Source organism: Rhipicephalus microplus, unplaced genomic scaffold, assembly GCF_043290135.1.
Source record: "Rhipicephalus microplus isolate Deutch F79 unplaced genomic scaffold, USDA_Rmic scaffold_13, whole genome shotgun sequence".
Taxonomy (NCBI): domain Eukaryota; kingdom Metazoa; phylum Arthropoda; class Arachnida; order Ixodida; family Ixodidae; genus Rhipicephalus; species Rhipicephalus microplus.
The window spans coordinates 3,652,161-3,668,656 of record NW_027464586.1 but is presented as its reverse complement, the minus strand read 5'-3'; the positions used below and the strand labels follow the sequence as shown (position 1 = coordinate 3,668,656).

At 52.8% G+C, this 16,496-nt stretch overlaps 5 non-coding genes across 5 annotated transcripts; all 5 read right to left on the bottom strand.

Moving 5' to 3' along the window:
* Positions 1-247: 247 nt before the first annotated feature.
* On the bottom strand, positions 248-324 carry TRNAN-GUU (transfer RNA asparagine (anticodon GUU)). Its single transcript has one exon. It is a non-coding gene; the product is annotated as a tRNA-Asn (tRNA).
* Positions 325-1,129: 805 nt separating this feature from the next.
* On the bottom strand, positions 1,130-1,206 carry TRNAN-GUU (transfer RNA asparagine (anticodon GUU)). Its single transcript has one exon. It is a non-coding gene; the product is annotated as a tRNA-Asn (tRNA).
* A 6,821-nt stretch (positions 1,207-8,027) lies between these two features.
* Positions 8,028-8,104, bottom strand: TRNAN-GUU (transfer RNA asparagine (anticodon GUU)). Its single transcript has one exon. It is a non-coding gene; the product is annotated as a tRNA-Asn (tRNA).
* A 4,426-nt stretch (positions 8,105-12,530) lies between these two features.
* TRNAN-GUU (transfer RNA asparagine (anticodon GUU)) lies at positions 12,531-12,607 on the bottom strand. The gene has a single exon. It is a non-coding gene; the product is annotated as a tRNA-Asn (tRNA).
* A 2,708-nt stretch (positions 12,608-15,315) lies between these two features.
* TRNAN-GUU (transfer RNA asparagine (anticodon GUU)) lies at positions 15,316-15,392 on the bottom strand. Its single transcript has one exon. It is a non-coding gene; the product is annotated as a tRNA-Asn (tRNA).
* Between the last annotated feature and the right edge of the window lie 1,104 nt (positions 15,393-16,496).

The following is a 16,496-nucleotide window of genomic DNA, read 5'->3' as shown; positions in this document are numbered from 1 at the left end:
TTCGCATAGCCAATTGCGCCCCGGGGACAGTCGTGCTCCACTCTCACCACCGTCAGAACATTTCTTCAGAGCTATCAGCCCAAAGAAAAAAAAAGTGCCGCACCACCACCATGTGGGCTCGTACCTCCAACCTTTCGGTTAACAGCCGATCGCGATAGCAAATTGCGCCACGGAGACAGTCGTGCTCCACTCTCACCACCATCAGAACATATCTTCTAAGCTATCAGCCCAAAAAAAAGCAACACACCACTCCCGGGAGGGCTCGAACCTCCAACCTGTCGGTTAACAGCCGACCGCGCTAGCCAATTGCGCCACGGAGACAGTCGTGATCCACTCTCACCACCATCAGAACATTTCTTTAAAGCTATCAGCTGAAAGAAAAAAAAGCGCCACACCACCACTGGGTGGGCTCGTACCTCCAACCTCTCGGTAACAGCCAATCGCGCTAGCCAATTGCGCCACGGAGACAGTCCTGCTCCGCTCTCACCACCATGAGAACATATCTTCAAAGCTATTAGCCCAAAGAAAAAAAAGCAACACACCACTCCCGGGAGGGCTCGAACCTCCAACCTTCCTGTTAACAGCCTTTCGCATAGCCAATTGCGCCACGGAGACAGTCGTGCTCCACTCTCACCACCGTCAGAACATTTCTTCAGAGCTATCAGCCCAAAGAAAAAAAAGTGCCGCACCACCACCATGTGGGCTCGTACCTCCAACATTTCGGTTAACAGCCGATCGCGATAGCAAATTGCGCCACGGAGACAGTCATGCTCCACTCTCACCACCATCAGAACGTATTTTCTAAGCTATCAGCCCAAAAAAAAGCAACACAGCACTCCCGGGAGGGCTGGAACCTCAGACCTCTCAGTTAACAGCCGATCGCGCTAGCCAATTGCGCCACGGAGACAATCGTGCTCCACTCTCACAACCATCAGGACATATCTTCAAAGCTATCAGGCCAAAGAAAAAAAAGCGCCGCACCTCCACCGGGTGGGCTCGTACCTCCAACCTTTCGGTTAACAGCCGATCGCGCTAGCCAATTGCGTCACGGAGACAGTCCTGCTTCACACTCAACACCATCAAAACATATTTTCAAAGCTATCAGCCCAAAATAAAAAAAGCAACACACCACTCCCGGGAGGGCTCGAACCTCCAACCTGTCGGTTAACAGCCGACCGCGCTAGCCAATTGCGCCACGGAGACAGTCGTGCTCCACTCTCACCACCATCAGAACATTTCTTCAAAGCTATCAGCCCAAAGAAAAAAAAGCGCCGCACCACCACCGGGTGGGCTCGTACCTCCAACCTCTCGGTTAACACCAATCGCGCTAGCCAATTGCGCCACGGAGACAGTCCTGCTCCACTCTCACCACCATGAGAACATATCTTCAAAGCTATCAGCCCAAAGAAAAAAAAAGCAACACACCACTCCCGGGAGGGCTCCAACCTCCAGCCTTTCAGTTAACAGCCGATCACATAGCCAATTGCGCCACGAAGACAGTCGTGCTCCACTCTCACCACCGTCAGAACATTTCTTCAGAGCTATCAGCCCAAAGAAAAAAAAGCGCCACACCACCACCGGGTGGGCTCGTACCTCCAAACTTTCGGTTAACAGCCGATCGCGCTAGCCAATTGCGCCACAGAGACAGTCGTGCTCCACTCTCACCACCATCAGAACATATTTTCAAAGCTATCAGCCCAAAGAAAAAAAAGCAATACACCACTCCCAGGAGGACTCGAACCTCCAACCTTTCAGTTAACAGCCGATCGCATAGCCAATTGCGCCATGGAGACAATCGTGCTCCACTCTCACCACCGTCAGAACATTTCTTCAGAGCTATCAGCCAAAAGGAAAAAAATCGCCGCACCACCACCGGGTGGGCTCCAACCTCCAACCTCTCGGTTAACAGCCGATCGCGCTAGCTAATTGCGCAAGGAGACAGTCGTGCTCCACTCTCACCACCATCAGAACATATCTCCAAAGCTATCAGCCCGAAGAAAAAAAAGCGCCGCACCTCCACCGGGTAGGCTCGTACCTCCAACCTTTCGGTTAACAGCCGATCGCGCTAGCCAATTGCGCCACGGAGACAGTCCTGCTCTACACTCACCACCATCAGAACATATTTTCAAAGCTCTAAGCCCAAAATAAAAAAAGCAACACACCACTCCCGGGAGGGCTCGAACCTCCAACCTTTCGGTTAACTGCCGATCGCGCTAGCCAATTGCGCCACGGAGACAGTCGTGCTCCACTCACACCACCGTCAGAACATTTCTTCAGAGCTATCAGCCCAAAGAAAAAAAAGCGCCGCACCACCACCGGGTGGGCTCGTACCTCCAAACTTTCGGTTAACAGCCGATCGCGCTAGCCAATTGCGCCACGGAGACAGTCGTGCTCCACTCTCACCACCATCAGAATATATCTTCAAAGCTATCAGCCCAAAGAAAAAAAAGCGCCGCACCACCACCGGGTGGGCTCGTACCTCCAAACTTTCGGTTAACAGCCGATTGCGCTAGCCAATTGCGCCACGGAGACAGTCGTGCTCCACTCTCACCACCATCAGAACATATCTTCAAAGCTATCAGCCCAAAGAAAAAAAAGCAATACACCACTCCCGGGAGGACTGGAACCTCCAACCTTTCAGTTAACAGCCGATCGCATAGCCAATTGCGCCATGGAGACAGTCGTGCTCCACTCACACCACTGTCAGAACATTTCTTCAGAGCTATCAGCCCAAAAAAAGCGCCGCACCACCACCGGGTGGGCTCGTACCTCCAAACTTTCGGTTAACAGCCGATCGCGCTAGCCAATTGCGCCACGGAGACAGTCGTGCTCCACTCTCACCACCATCAGAATATATCTTCAAAGCTATCAGCCCAAAGAAAAAAAAGCGCCGCACCACCACCGGGTGGGCTCGTACCTCCAAACTTTCGGTTAACAGCCGATTGCGCTAGCCAATTGCGCCACGGAGACAGTCGTGCTCCACTCTCACCACCATCAGAACATATCTTCAAAGCTATCAGCCCAAAGAAAAAAAAGCAATACACCACTCCCGGGAGGACTGGAACCTCCAACCTTTCAGTTAACAGCCGATCGCATAGCCAATTGCGCCATGGAGACAGTCGTGCTCCACTCACACCACTGTCAGAACATTTCTTCAGAGCTATCAGCCCAAAAAAAAGCGCCGCACCACCACCGGGTGGGCTCGTACCTCTAACCTTTCGGTTAACAGCCGATCGCGCTAGCCGATTGCGCCACGAAGACAGTCGTGCTCCACTCTCACCACCATCAGAACATATCTTCAAAGCTATCAGCCCAAAGAATAAAAAGCAACACACCACTCCTTGGAGGGCTCGTACCTCCAACCTTTCGGTTAAGAGCCGATCGCACTAGCCTATTGCGCCACGGAGACAGTCGTGCTCCACTCTCACCACCATCAGAACATATCTTCAAAGCGATCAGCCCAAAGAAAAAAAAGCGCCGCACCACCACCGGGTGGACTCGTACCTCCAACCTTTCGGTTAACAGCCAATTGCGCCATGGAGACAGTCCTGCTCCACTCTCACCACCATCAGAACATATCTTCGAAGCTATCAGCTCAAAGAAAAAAAAAGCAACACACCACTCCCGGGAGGGCTCGAACCTCCAACCTTCCGGTTAACAGCCGATCGCGATAGCAAATTGCGCCACGGAGACAGTAATGCTCCACTTTCACCACCATCAGAACATATCTTCTTAGCTATCAGCCCAAAAAAAAAGCAACACACCACTCCCGAGAGGGCTGGAACCTCCAACCTTTCAGTTAACAGCCGATCGCATAGCCACTTGCGCCATGGAGACAGTCGTGCTCCACTCTCACCACCATCAGAACTTTTTTTCAGAGCTATCAGCCCAAACGGAAAAAATCGCCGTATCACCACCGGGTGGGCTCGTACCTCCAACCTCTCGGTAACAGCCAATCGCGCTAGCCAATTGCGCCACGGAGACAGTCCTGCTCCACTCTCACCACCATGAAAACATATCTTCAAAGCTATCAGCCCAAAGAAAAAAAAGCAACACACCACTCCCGGGAGGGCTCGAACCTCCAACCTTCCTGTTAACAGCCTTTCGCATAGCCAATTGCGCCACGGAGACAGTCGTGCTCCACACTCACCACCATCAGAACATATTTTCAAAGCTCTAAGCCCAAAATAAAAAAAGCAACACACCACTCCCGGGAGGGCTCGAACCTCCAACCTTTCGGTTAACAGCCGATCGCGCTAGCCAATTGCGCCACGGAGACAGTCGTGCTCCACTCACACCACCGTCAGAACATTTCTTCAGAGCTATCAGCCCAAAGAAAAAAAAAAGTGCCGCACCACCACCATGTGGGCTCGTACCTCCAACCTTTCGGTTAACAGCCGATCGCGATAGCAAATTGCGCCACGGAGACAGTCGTGCTCCACTCTCACCACCATCAGAACATTTCTTCAAAGCTATCAGCCCAAAGAAAAAAAAGCGCCGCACCACCATCGGGTGGGCTCGTACCTCCAAACTTTAAGGTTAACAGCCGATCGCGCTAGCCAATTGCGCCACGGAGACAGTCGTGCTCCACTCTCGCCACCATCAGAGCATATCTTCAAAGCTATCAGCCCAAAGAAAAAAAAGCGCCGCACCACCACCGGGTGGGCTCGTACCTCCAAACTTTCGGTTAACAGCCGATCGCGCTAGCCAATACGCCACGGAGACAGTCGTGCTCCACTCTCACCACCATCAGAACATATCTTCAAAGCTATCAGCCCAAAGAAAAAAAAGCAATACACCACTCCCGGGAGGACTGGAACCTCCAACCTTTCAGTTAACAGCCGATCGCATAGCCAATTGCGCCATGGAGACAATCGTGCTCCACTCTCACCACCGTCAGAACATTTCTTCAGAGCTATCAGCCAAAAGGAAAAAAATCGCCGCACCACCACCGGGTGGGCTCCAACCTCCAACCTCTCGGTTAACAGCCGATCGCGCTAGCCAATTGCGCCACGAAGACAGTCGTGCTCCACACACACCACTGTCAGAACATTTCTTTTAGAGCTATCAGCCCAAAAAAAAGCGCCGCACCACCACCGGGTGGACTCGTACCTCCAACCTTTCGGTTAACAGCCAATCGCGCTAGCCAATTGCGCCACGGAGACAGTCCTGCTCCACTCTCACCACCATCAGAACATATCTTCAAAGCTGTCAGCTCAAAGAAAAAAAAGCAACACACCACTCCCGGGAGGGCTCGAACCTCCAACCTTCCGGTTAACAGCCTTTCGCATAGCCAATTGCGCCACGGAGACAGTCGTGCTCCACTCTCACCACCGTCAGAACATTTCTTCAGAGCTATCAGCCTAAAAAAAAGTGCCGCACCACCACCGTGTGGGCTCGTACCTCCAACCTTTGGGTTAACAGCCGATCGCGATAGCAAATTGCGCCACGGAGACAGTCGTGCTCCACTCTCACCACCATCAGAACATATCTTCTTAGCTATCAGCCCAAAAAAAAGCCACACACCACTCCCGAGAGGGCTGGAACCTCCAACCTTTCAGTTAACAGCCGATCGCATAGCCACTTGCGCCATGGAGACAGTCGTGCTCAACTCTCACCACCATAAGATCTTTTTTTCAGAGCTATCAGCCCAAAGGGAAAAAATCGCCGCATCACCACCGGGTGGGCTCGAACCTCCAACCTCTCGGTTAACAGCCGATCGCGCTAGCCAATTACGCCACGAAGACAGTCGTGCTCCACTCTCACCACCATCAGGACATATCTTCAAAGCTATCAGTCCAAAGAAAAAAAAGCGCCGCACCTCCACCGGGTGGGCTCGTACCTCCAACCTTTCGGTTAAATGCCGATCGCGCTAGCCAAATGCGTCACGGAGACAGTCCTGCTCCACACTCACCGCCATCAAAACATATTTTCAAAGCTATCAGCCCAAAATAAAAAAAAGCTACACACAACTCCCGGGAGGGCTCGAACCTCCAACCTTTTGGTTAACAGCCGACCGCGCTAGCCAATTGCGCCATGGAGACAATCGTGCTTCACTCTCACCACCGTCAGAACATTTCTTCAGAGCTATCAGCCAAAAGGAAAAAAAGCGCCGCACCACCAACGGGTGGGCTCGTACCTCCAACCTCTCGGTTAACAGCCGATCGCGCTAGCCAATTGCGCCACGGAGACAGTCGTGCTCCACTCTCACCACCATCAGAACATTTCTTCAAAGCTATCAGCCCAAAGAAAACAAAGCGCTGCACCACCACCGGGTGGGCTCGTACCTCCAAACTTTCGGTTAACAGCCGATCGCGCTAGCCAATTGCGCCACGCAGACAGTCGTGCTCCACTCTCACCACCATCAGAACATATCTTCTTAGCTATCAGCCCAAAAAAAAAGCAACACACCACTCCCGGGAGGGCTGGAACCTCCAACCTTTCAGTTAACAGCCGATCGCATAGCCACTTGCGCCATGGAGACAGTCGTGCTCCACTCTCACCACCGTCAGAACATTTTTTCAGAGCTATCAGCCCAAAGGGAAAAAATCGCCGCATCACCACCGGGTGGGCTCGAACCTCCAACCTCTCGGTTAACAGCCGATCTCGCTAGCCAATTACGCCACGAAGACAGTCGTGCTCCACTATCACCACCACAAGGACATATCTTCAAAGCTATCAGTCCAAAGAAAAAAAAGCGCCGCACCTCCACCGGGTGGGCTCGTACCTCCAACCTTTCGGTTAACAGCCGATCGCGCTAGCCAAATGCGTCACGGAGACAGTCGTTCTCCACTCTCACCACCATCAGGACATATCTTCAAAGCCATCAGCCCAAAGAAAAAAAGCGCCGCACCTCCACCGGGTGGGCTCGTACCTCCAACCTCTCGGTAACAGCCAATCGCGCTAGCCAATTGCGCCACGGAGACAGTCCTGCTCCACTCTCACCACCATGAAAACATATCTTCAAAGCTATCAGCCCAAAGAAAAAAAAGCAACACACCACTCCCGGGAGGGCTCGAACCTCCAACCTTCCTGTTAACAGCCTTTCGCATAGCCAATTACGCCACGGCGACAGTCGTGCTCCACTCTCACCACCGTCAGAACATTTCTTCAGAGCTATCAGCCCAAAGAAAAAAAAAGTGCCGCACCACCACCATGTGGGCTCGTACCTCCAACCTTTCGGTTAACAGCCGATCGCGATAGCAAATTGCGCCACGGAGACAGTCGTGCTCCCCTCTCACCACCAACAGAACATATCTTCTAAGCTATCAGCCCAAAAAAAAGCAACACACCACTCCCGGGAGGGCTCGAACCTCTAACCTGTCGGTTAACAGCCGACCGCGCTAGCCAATTGCGCCACGGAGACAGTCGCGCTCCACTCTCACCACCATGAGAACATATCTTCAAAGCTATCAGCCCAAAGAAAAAAAAGCAACACACCACTCCCGGGAGGGCTCGAACCTCCAACCTTCCTGTTAACAGCTTTTCGCATAGCCAATTGCGCCACGGAGACAGTCGTGCTCCACTCTCACCACCGTCAGAACATTTCTTCAGAGCTATCAGCCCAAAGAAAAAAAAGTGCCGCACCACCACCATTTGGGCTCGTACCTCCAACATTTCGGTTAACAGCCGATCGCGATAGCAAATTGCGCCACGGAGACAGTCATGCTCCACTCTCACCACCATCAGAACATATCTTTTAAGCTATCAGCCCCAAAAAAAGCAACACAGCACTCCCGGGAGGGCTGGAACCTCAGACCTCTCGGTTAACAGCCGATCGCGCTAGCCAATTGCGCCACGGAGACAATCGTGCTCCACTCTCACCACCATCAGGACATATCTTCAAAGCTATCAGGCCAAAGAAAAAAAAGCGCCGCACCTCCACCGGGTGGGCTCGTACCTCCAACCTTTCGGTTAACAGCCGATCGCGCTAGCCAATTGCGTCACGAAGACAGTCCTGCTTCACACTCACCACCATCAAAACATATTTTCAAAGCTATCAGCCCAAAATAAAAAAAGCAACACACCACTCCCGGGAGGGCTCGAACCTCCAACCTGTCGGTTAACAGCCGACCGCGCTAGCCAATTGCGCCACGGAGACAGTCGTGCTCCACTCTCACCACCATCAGAACATTTCTTCAAAGCTATCAGCCCAAAGAAAAAAAAACGCCGCACCACCACCGGGTGGGCTCGTACCTCCAACCTCTCGGTTAACACCAATCGCGCTAGCCAATTGCGCCACGGAGACAGTCCTGCTCCACTCTCACCACCATGAGAACATATCTTCAAAGCTATCAGCCCAAAGAAAAAAAAAGCAACACACCACTCCCGGGAGGGCTCCAACCTCCAGCCTTTCAGTTAACAGCCGATCGCATAGCCAATTGCGCCACGAAGACAGTCGTGCTCCACTCTCACCACCGTCAGAACATTTCTTCAGAGCTATCAGCCCAAAGAAAAAAAAGCGCCACACCACCACCGGGTGGGCTCGTACCTCCAAACTTTCGGTTAACAGCCGATCGCGCTAGCCAATTGCGCCACGGAGACAGTCGTGCTCCACTCTCACCACCATCAGAACATATTTTCAAAGCTATCAGCCCAAAGAAAAAAAAGCAATACACCACTCCCGGGCGGACTCGAACCTCCAACCTTTCAGTTAACAGCCGATCGCATAGCCAATTGCGCCATGGAGACAATCGTGCTCCACTCTCACCACCGTCAGAACATTTCTTCAGAGCTATCAGCCAAAAGGAAAAAAATCGCCGCACCACCACCGGGTGGGCTCCAACCTCCAACCTCTCGGTTAACAGCCGATCGCGCTAGCCAATTGCGCAAGGAGACAGTCGTGCTCCACTCTCACCACCATCAGAACATATCTTCAAAGCTATCAGCCCAAAGAAACAAAAGCGCCGCACCTCCACCGGGTAGGCTCGTACCTCCAACCTTTCGGTTAACAGCCGATCGCGCTAGCCAATTGCGCCACGGAGACAGTCCTGCTCCACACTCACCACCATCAGAACATATTTTCAAAGCTCTAAGCCCAACATAAAAAAAGCAACACACCACTCCCGGGAGGGCTCGAACCTCCAACCTTTCGGTTAACAGCCGATCGCGCTAGCCAATTGCGCCACGGAGACAGTCGTGCTCCACTCACACCACCGTCAGAACATTTCTTCAGAGCTATCAGCCCAAAGAAAAAAAAAGTGCCGCACCACCACCATGTGGGCTCGTACCTCCAACCTTTCGGTTAACAGCCGATCGCGATAGCAAATTGCGCCACGGAGACAGTCGTGCTCCACTCTCACCACCATCAGAACATAACTTCTAAGCTATCAGCCCAAAAAAAAGCAACACACCACTCCCGGGAGGGCTCGAACCTCCAACCTGTCGGTTAACAGCCGACCGCGCTAGCTAATTGCGCCACGGAGACAGTCGTGCTCCACTCTCACCACCATCAGAACATTTCTTCAAAGCTATCAGCCCAAAGAAAAAAAAATTGCCCGCAGCTTCCCTCGGGGGAACACCGAGGAGGATGCGGACCATATAATTGGTTAACGGGGTGTTAAAGTGCGACTTACTTGGGTCGATGGCTAAATTGGTTAACGTGGTTGTGAAATGGGGTGTTAAATTGCGACTTACTTGGGTCGATGGCTAAATTGGTTAACGTGGTTGTAGGAGGGGGTGTTAAATGAGTGAACACGTACACACGTATGCGAAAGGGCGGCGCTGGTCGAAGGGACGTCGATCATTGTGTTTGTGGATTCGTTGGAATTCATTTCACCGCGACCTTGGACGTCGACGCGCCATACAAACCAACCAACGAGCGGCAACTGAGCGAGTGAGCGCCAACCTTGAGTATATATACAGCACGACGGCGCATGCACTGTCAGCTGTTGAATGTTCTCGAAGCGCGACGCCACATGCGCGTCCACTGGAGAATCAGGAGAATTGTAGATGTCGAACGCGGTGTGTAGAAGAGGAAGGGTGCACAGATGGTGGAGGAGTGAAGCGCGCGCGGTGTGTAGAGGAGGAAGGGATGCACAGATGGTGGAAGAGTGGGCGACGGCGCGACGGCGCATGCGCGCGCGTCAGCTGTCGAATGTTCGAGAAGCGGTGCGGACGGCACGGACGGCGCGGACGGCGCACTACAAGGCGCGAGTATAAGATGCTCCGCATCTAAAAGCACTGCACCACCACCGGGTGGGCTCGTACCTCCAACCTCTCGGTAACAACCAATCGCGCTAGCCAATTGCGCCACGGAGACAGTCCTGCTCCACTCTCACCACCATGAGAACATATCTTCAAAGCTATCAGCCCAAAGAAAAAAAAGCAACACACCACTCCCGGGAGGGCTCGAACCTCCAACCTTCCTTTTAACAGCCTTTCGCATAGCCAATTGCACCACGGAGACAGTCGTGCTCCACTCGCACCACCATCAGAACATTTCTTCAAAGCTATCAGCCCAAAGAAAAAAAAGCGCCGCACCACCACCGGGTGGGCTCGTACCTCCAACCTCTCGGTTAACACCAATCGCGCTGGCCTATTGCGCCACGGAGACAGTCCTGCTCCACTCTCACCACCGTCAGAACATTTCTTCAGAGCTATCAGCCAAAAGGAAAAATTCGCCGCACCACCACCGGGTGGGCACCAACCTCCAACCTCTCGGTTAACAGCCGATCGCGCTAGCCAATTGCGCCAAGGAGACAGTCGTGCTCCACTCTCACCACCATCGGAACATATCTTCAAAGCTATCAGCCCAAAGAAAAAAAAGCGCCGCACCACCACCGGGTGGGCTCGTACCTCCAACCTCTCGGTTAACACCAATCGCGCTGGCCTATTGCGCCACGGAGACAGTCCTGCTCCACTCTCACCACCGTCAGAACATTTCTTCAGAGCTATCAGCCAAAAGGTAAAAAATCGCCGCACCACCACCGGGTGGGCTCCAACCTCCAACCTCTCGGTTAACAGCCGATCGCGCTAGCCAATTGCGCCAAGGAGACAGTCGTGCTCCACTCTCACCACCATCGGAACATATCTTCAAAGCTATCAGCCCAAATAAAAAAAGCAACACACCACTCCCGGGAGGGCTCGAACCTCCAACCTTTCGGTTAACAGCCGATCGTGCTAGCCAATTGCGCCATGGAGACAGTCGTGCTCCACTCACACCACTGTCAGAACATTTCTCCAGAGCTCTCAGCCCCAAAAAAAGCGCTGCACCACCACCGGGTGGGCTCGTACCTCTAACCTTTCGGTTAACAGCCGATCGCGCTAGCCAATTGCGCCACGGAGACAGTCGCGCTCCACTCTCACCACCATCAGAACATATCTTCAAAGCTATCAGCCCAAAGAATAAAAAGCGACACACCACCACCGGGTGGACTCGTACCTCCAACCTTTCGGTTAACAGCCAATCGCGCTAGCCAATTGCGCCACGGAGACAGTGCTGCTCCACTCTCACCACCATCAGAACATATCTTCAAAGCTATCTGCCCAAAGAAAAAAAAGCAACACACCATTCCCGGGAGGGCTCGAACCTCCAACCTTCCGGTTAACAGCCTTTTGCATAGCCAATTGCGCCACGAAGACAGTCGTGCTCCACTCTCACCACCGTCAGAACATTTCTTCAGAGCTATCAGCCCAAAGAAAAAAAAGTGCCGCACCACCACCGTGTGGGCTCGTACCTTTAACCTTTCGGTTAACAGCCGATCGCGATAGCAAATTGCGCCACGGAGACAGTCGTGCTCCGCTCTCACCACCATCAGAACATATCTTCTAAGCTATCAGCCCAAAAAAAGCAACACACCACTCCCGGGAGGGCTGGAACCTCCAACCTTTCAGTTAACAGCCGATCGCATAGCCAATTGCGCCATGGAGACAGTCTTGCTCCACTCTCACCACCGTCAGAACATTTTTTCAGAGCTATCATCCCAAAGGGAAAAAATCACCGCATCACCATTGGGTGGGCTTGAACCTCTAACCTCTCGGTTAACAGCCGATCGCGCTAGCCAATTGCGCCACGAAGAAAGTCGTGCTCCACTCTCACCCCCATCAGGACATATCTTCAAAGCTATCAGTCCAAAGAAAAAAAAGCGCCGCACCTCCACCGGGTAGGCTCGTACCTCCAACCTTTCGGTTAACAGCCGATCGCGCTAGCCAAATGCGTCACGGAGACAGTCCTGCTCCACACTCACCACCAACAAAACATATTTTCAAAGCTATCAGCCAAAAATGAAAAAAGCAACACACCACTCCCGGGAGGGCTCAAACCTCCAACCTTTCGGTTAACAGCCGACCGCGCTAGCCAATTGCGCCACGGAGACAGTCGTGCTCCACTCTCACCACCATCAGAACATTTCTTCAAAGCTATCAGCCCAAAAAAAAGCGCCGCACCACCAACGGGTGAGCTCGTACCTTTAACCTTTCGGTTAACAGCCGATCGCGATAGCAAATTGCGCCACGGAGACAGTCGTGCTCCGCTCTCACCACCATCAGAACATATCTTCTAAGCTATCAGCCCAAAAAAAGCAACACACCACTCCCGGGAGGGCTCGAACCTCCAACCTGTCGGTTAACAGCCGACCGCGCTAGCCAATTGCGCCACGGAGACAGTCGTGCTCCACTCTCACCACCATCAGAACATTTCTTCAAAGCTATCAGCCCAAAGAAAAAAAAGCGCCGCACCACCACCGGGTGGGCTCGTACCTCCAACCTCTCGGTAACAGCCAATCGCGCTAGCCAATTGCGCCACGGAGACAGTCCTGCTCCACTCTCACCACCATGAGAACATATCTTCACAGCTATCAGCCCAAAGAAAAAAAAGCAACACACCACTCCCGGGAGGGCTCGAACCTCCAACCTTCCTTTTAACAGCCTTTCGCATAGCCAATTGCGCCACGGAGACAGTCGTGCTCCACTCTCACCACCGTCAGAACATTTCTTCAGAGCTATCAGCCCAAAGAAAAAAAAAGTGCCGCACCACCACCATGTGGGCTCGTACCTCCAACCTTCCGGTTAACAGCCGATCGCGATAGCAAATTGCGCCACGGAGACAGTCGTTCACCACTCTCACCACCATCAGAACATATCTTCTAAGCTATCAGCCCAAAAAAAGCAACACACCACTCCCGGGAGGGCTGGAACCTCATGCCTCTCGGTTAACAGCCGATCGCGCTAGCCAATTGCGCCACGGAGACAGTCGTGCTCCACTCTCACCAGCATCAGGACATATCTTCAAAGCTATCAGGCCAAAGAAAAAAAAGCGCCGCACCTCCACCGGGTGGGCTCGTACCTCCAACCTTTCGGTTAACAGCCGATCGCGCTAGCCAATTGCGTCACGGAGACAGTCCTGCTTCACACTCACCACCATCAAAACATATTTTCAAAGCTATCAGCCCAAAATAAAAAAAGCAACACACCACTCCCGGGAGGGCTCGAACCTCTAACCTGTCGGTTAACAGCCGACCGCGCTAGCTTATTGCGCCACGGAGACAGTCGTGCTCCACTCTCACCACCATCAGAACATTTCTTCAAAGCTATCAGCCCAAAGAAAAAAAAGCGCCGCACCACCACCGGGTGGGCTCGTACCTCCAACCTCTCGGTTAACACCAATCGCGCTGGCCTATTGCGCCACGGAGACAGTCCTGCTCCACTCTCACCACCGTCAGAACATTTCTTCAGAGCTATCAGCCAAAAGGAAAAAAATCGCCGCACCACCACCGGGCGGGCTCCAACCTCCAACCTCTCGGTTAACAGCCGATCGCGCTAGCCAATTGCGCCAAGGAGACAGTCGTGCTCCACTCTCACCACCATCGGAACATATATTCAAAGCTATCAGCCCAAATAAAAAAAGCAACACACCACTCCCGGGAGGGCTCGAACCTTCAACCTTTCGGTTAACAGCCGATCGTGCTAGCCAATTGCGCCACGGAGACAGTCGTGCTCCACTCACACCACTGTCAGAACATTTCTCCAGAGCTATCAGCCCAAAAAAAGCGCTGCACCACCACCGGGTGGGCTCGTACCTCTAACCTTTCGGTTAACAGCCGATCGCGCTAGCCAATTGCGCCACGGAGACAGTCGTGCTCCACTCTCACCACCATCAGAACATATCTTCAAAGCTATCAGCCCAAAGAATAAAAAGCGACACACCACCACCGGGTGGACTCGTACCTCCAACCTTTCGGTTAACAGCCAATCGCGCTAGCCAATTGCGCCACGGAGACAGTGCTGCTCCACTCTCACCACCATCAGAACATATCTTCAAAGCTATCTGCCCAAAGAAAAAAAAGCAACACACCATTCCCGGGAGGGCTCGAACCTCCAACCTTCCGGTTAACAGCCTTTTGCATAGCCAATTGCGCCACGGAGACAGTCGTGCTCCACTCTCACCACCGTCAGAACATTTCTTCAGAGCTATCAGCCCAAAGAAAAAAAAGTGCCGCACCACCACCGTGTGGGCTCGTACCTTTAACCTTTCGGTTAACAGCCGATCGCGATAGCAAATTGCGCCACGGAGACAGTCGTGCTCCGCTCTCACCACCATCAGAACATATCTTCTAAGCTATCAGCCCAAAAAAAGCAACACACCACTCCCGGGAGGGCTGGAACCTCCAACCTTTCAGTTAACAGCCAATCGCATAGCCAATTGCGCCATGGAGACAGTCTTGCTCCACTCTCACCACCGTCAGAACATTTTTTCTGAGCTATCATCCCAAAGGGAAAAAATCACCGCATCACCATTGGGTGGGCTTGAACCTCTAACCTCTCGGTTAACAGCCGATCGCGCTAGCCAATTGCGCCACGAAGACAGTCGTGCTCCACTCTCACCCCCATCAGGACATATCTTCAAAGCTATCAGTCCAAAGAAAAAAAAGCACTGCACCTCCACCGGGTAGGCTCGTACCTCCAACCTTTCGGTTAACAGCCGATCGCGCTAGCCAAATGCGTCACAGAGACAGTCCTGCTCCACACTCACCACCAACAAAACATATTTTCAAAGCTATCAGCCAAAAATGAAAAAAGCAACACACCACTCCCGGGAGGGCTCAAACCTCCAACCTTTCGGTTAACAGCCGACCGCGCTAGCCAATTGCGCCACGGAGACAGTCGTGCTCCACTCTCACCACCATCAGAACATTTCTTCAAAGCTATCAGCCCAAAAAAAAAGCGCCGCACCACCAACGGGTGAGCTCGTACCTTTAACCTTTCGGTTAACAGCCGATCGCGATAGCAAATTGCGCCACGGAGACAGTCGTGCTCCGCTCTCACCACCATCAGAACATATCTTCTAAGCTATCAGCCCAAAAAAAAGCAACACACCACTCCCGGGAGGGCTCGAACCTCCAACCTGTCGGTTAACAGCCGACCGCGCTAGCCAATTGCGCCACGGAGACAGTCGTGCTCCACTCTCACCACCATCAGAACATTTCTTCAAAGCTATCAGCCCAAAGAAAAAAAAGCGCCGCACCACCACCGGGTGGGCTCGTACCTCCAACCTCTCGGTAACAGCCAATCGCGCTAGCCAATTGCGCCACGGAGACAGTCCTGCTCCACTCTCACCACCATGAGAACATATCTTCACAGCTATCAGCCCAAAGAAAAAAAAGCAACACACCACTCCCGGGAGGGCTCGAACCTCCAACCTTCCTTTTAACAGCCTTTCGCATAGCCAATTGCGCCACGGAGACAGTCGTGCTCCACTCTCACCACCGTCAGAACATTTCTTCAGACCTATCAGCCCAAAGAAAAAAAAAGTGCCGCACCACCACCATGTGGGCTCGTACCTCCAACCTTTCGGTTAACAGCCGATCGCGATAGCAAATTGCGCCACGGAGACAGCCGTTCTCCACTCTCACCACCATCAGAACATATCTTCTAAGCTATCAGCCCAAAAAAAGCAACACACCACTCCCGGGAGGGCTGGAACCTCATGACTCTCGGTTAACAGCCGATCGCGCTAGCCAATTGCGCCACGGAGACAGTCGTGCTCCACTCTCACCACCATCAGGACATATCTTCAAAGCTATCAGGCCAAAGAAAAAAAAGCGCCGCACCTCCACCGGGTGGGCTCGTACCTCCAACCTTTCGGTTAACAGCCGATCGCGCTAGCCAATTGCGTCACGGAGACAGTCCTGCTTCACACTCACCACCATCAAAACATATTTTCAAAGCTATCAGCCCAAAATAAAAAAAGCAACACACCACTCCCGGGAGGGCTGGAACCTCATGCCTCTCGGTTAACAGCCCATCGCGCTAGCCAATTGCGCCACGGAGACAGTCGTGCTCCACTCTCACCACCATCAGGACATATCTTCAAAGCTATCAGGCCAAAGAAAAAAAAGCGCCGCACCTCCACCGGGTGGGCTCGTACCTCCAACCTTTCGGTTAACAGCCGATCGCGCTAGCCAATTGCGCCACGGAGACAGTCCTGCTCCACTCTCACCACCATGAGAACATATCTTCAAAGATATCAGCCCAAAGAAAAAAAAAGCAACACACCA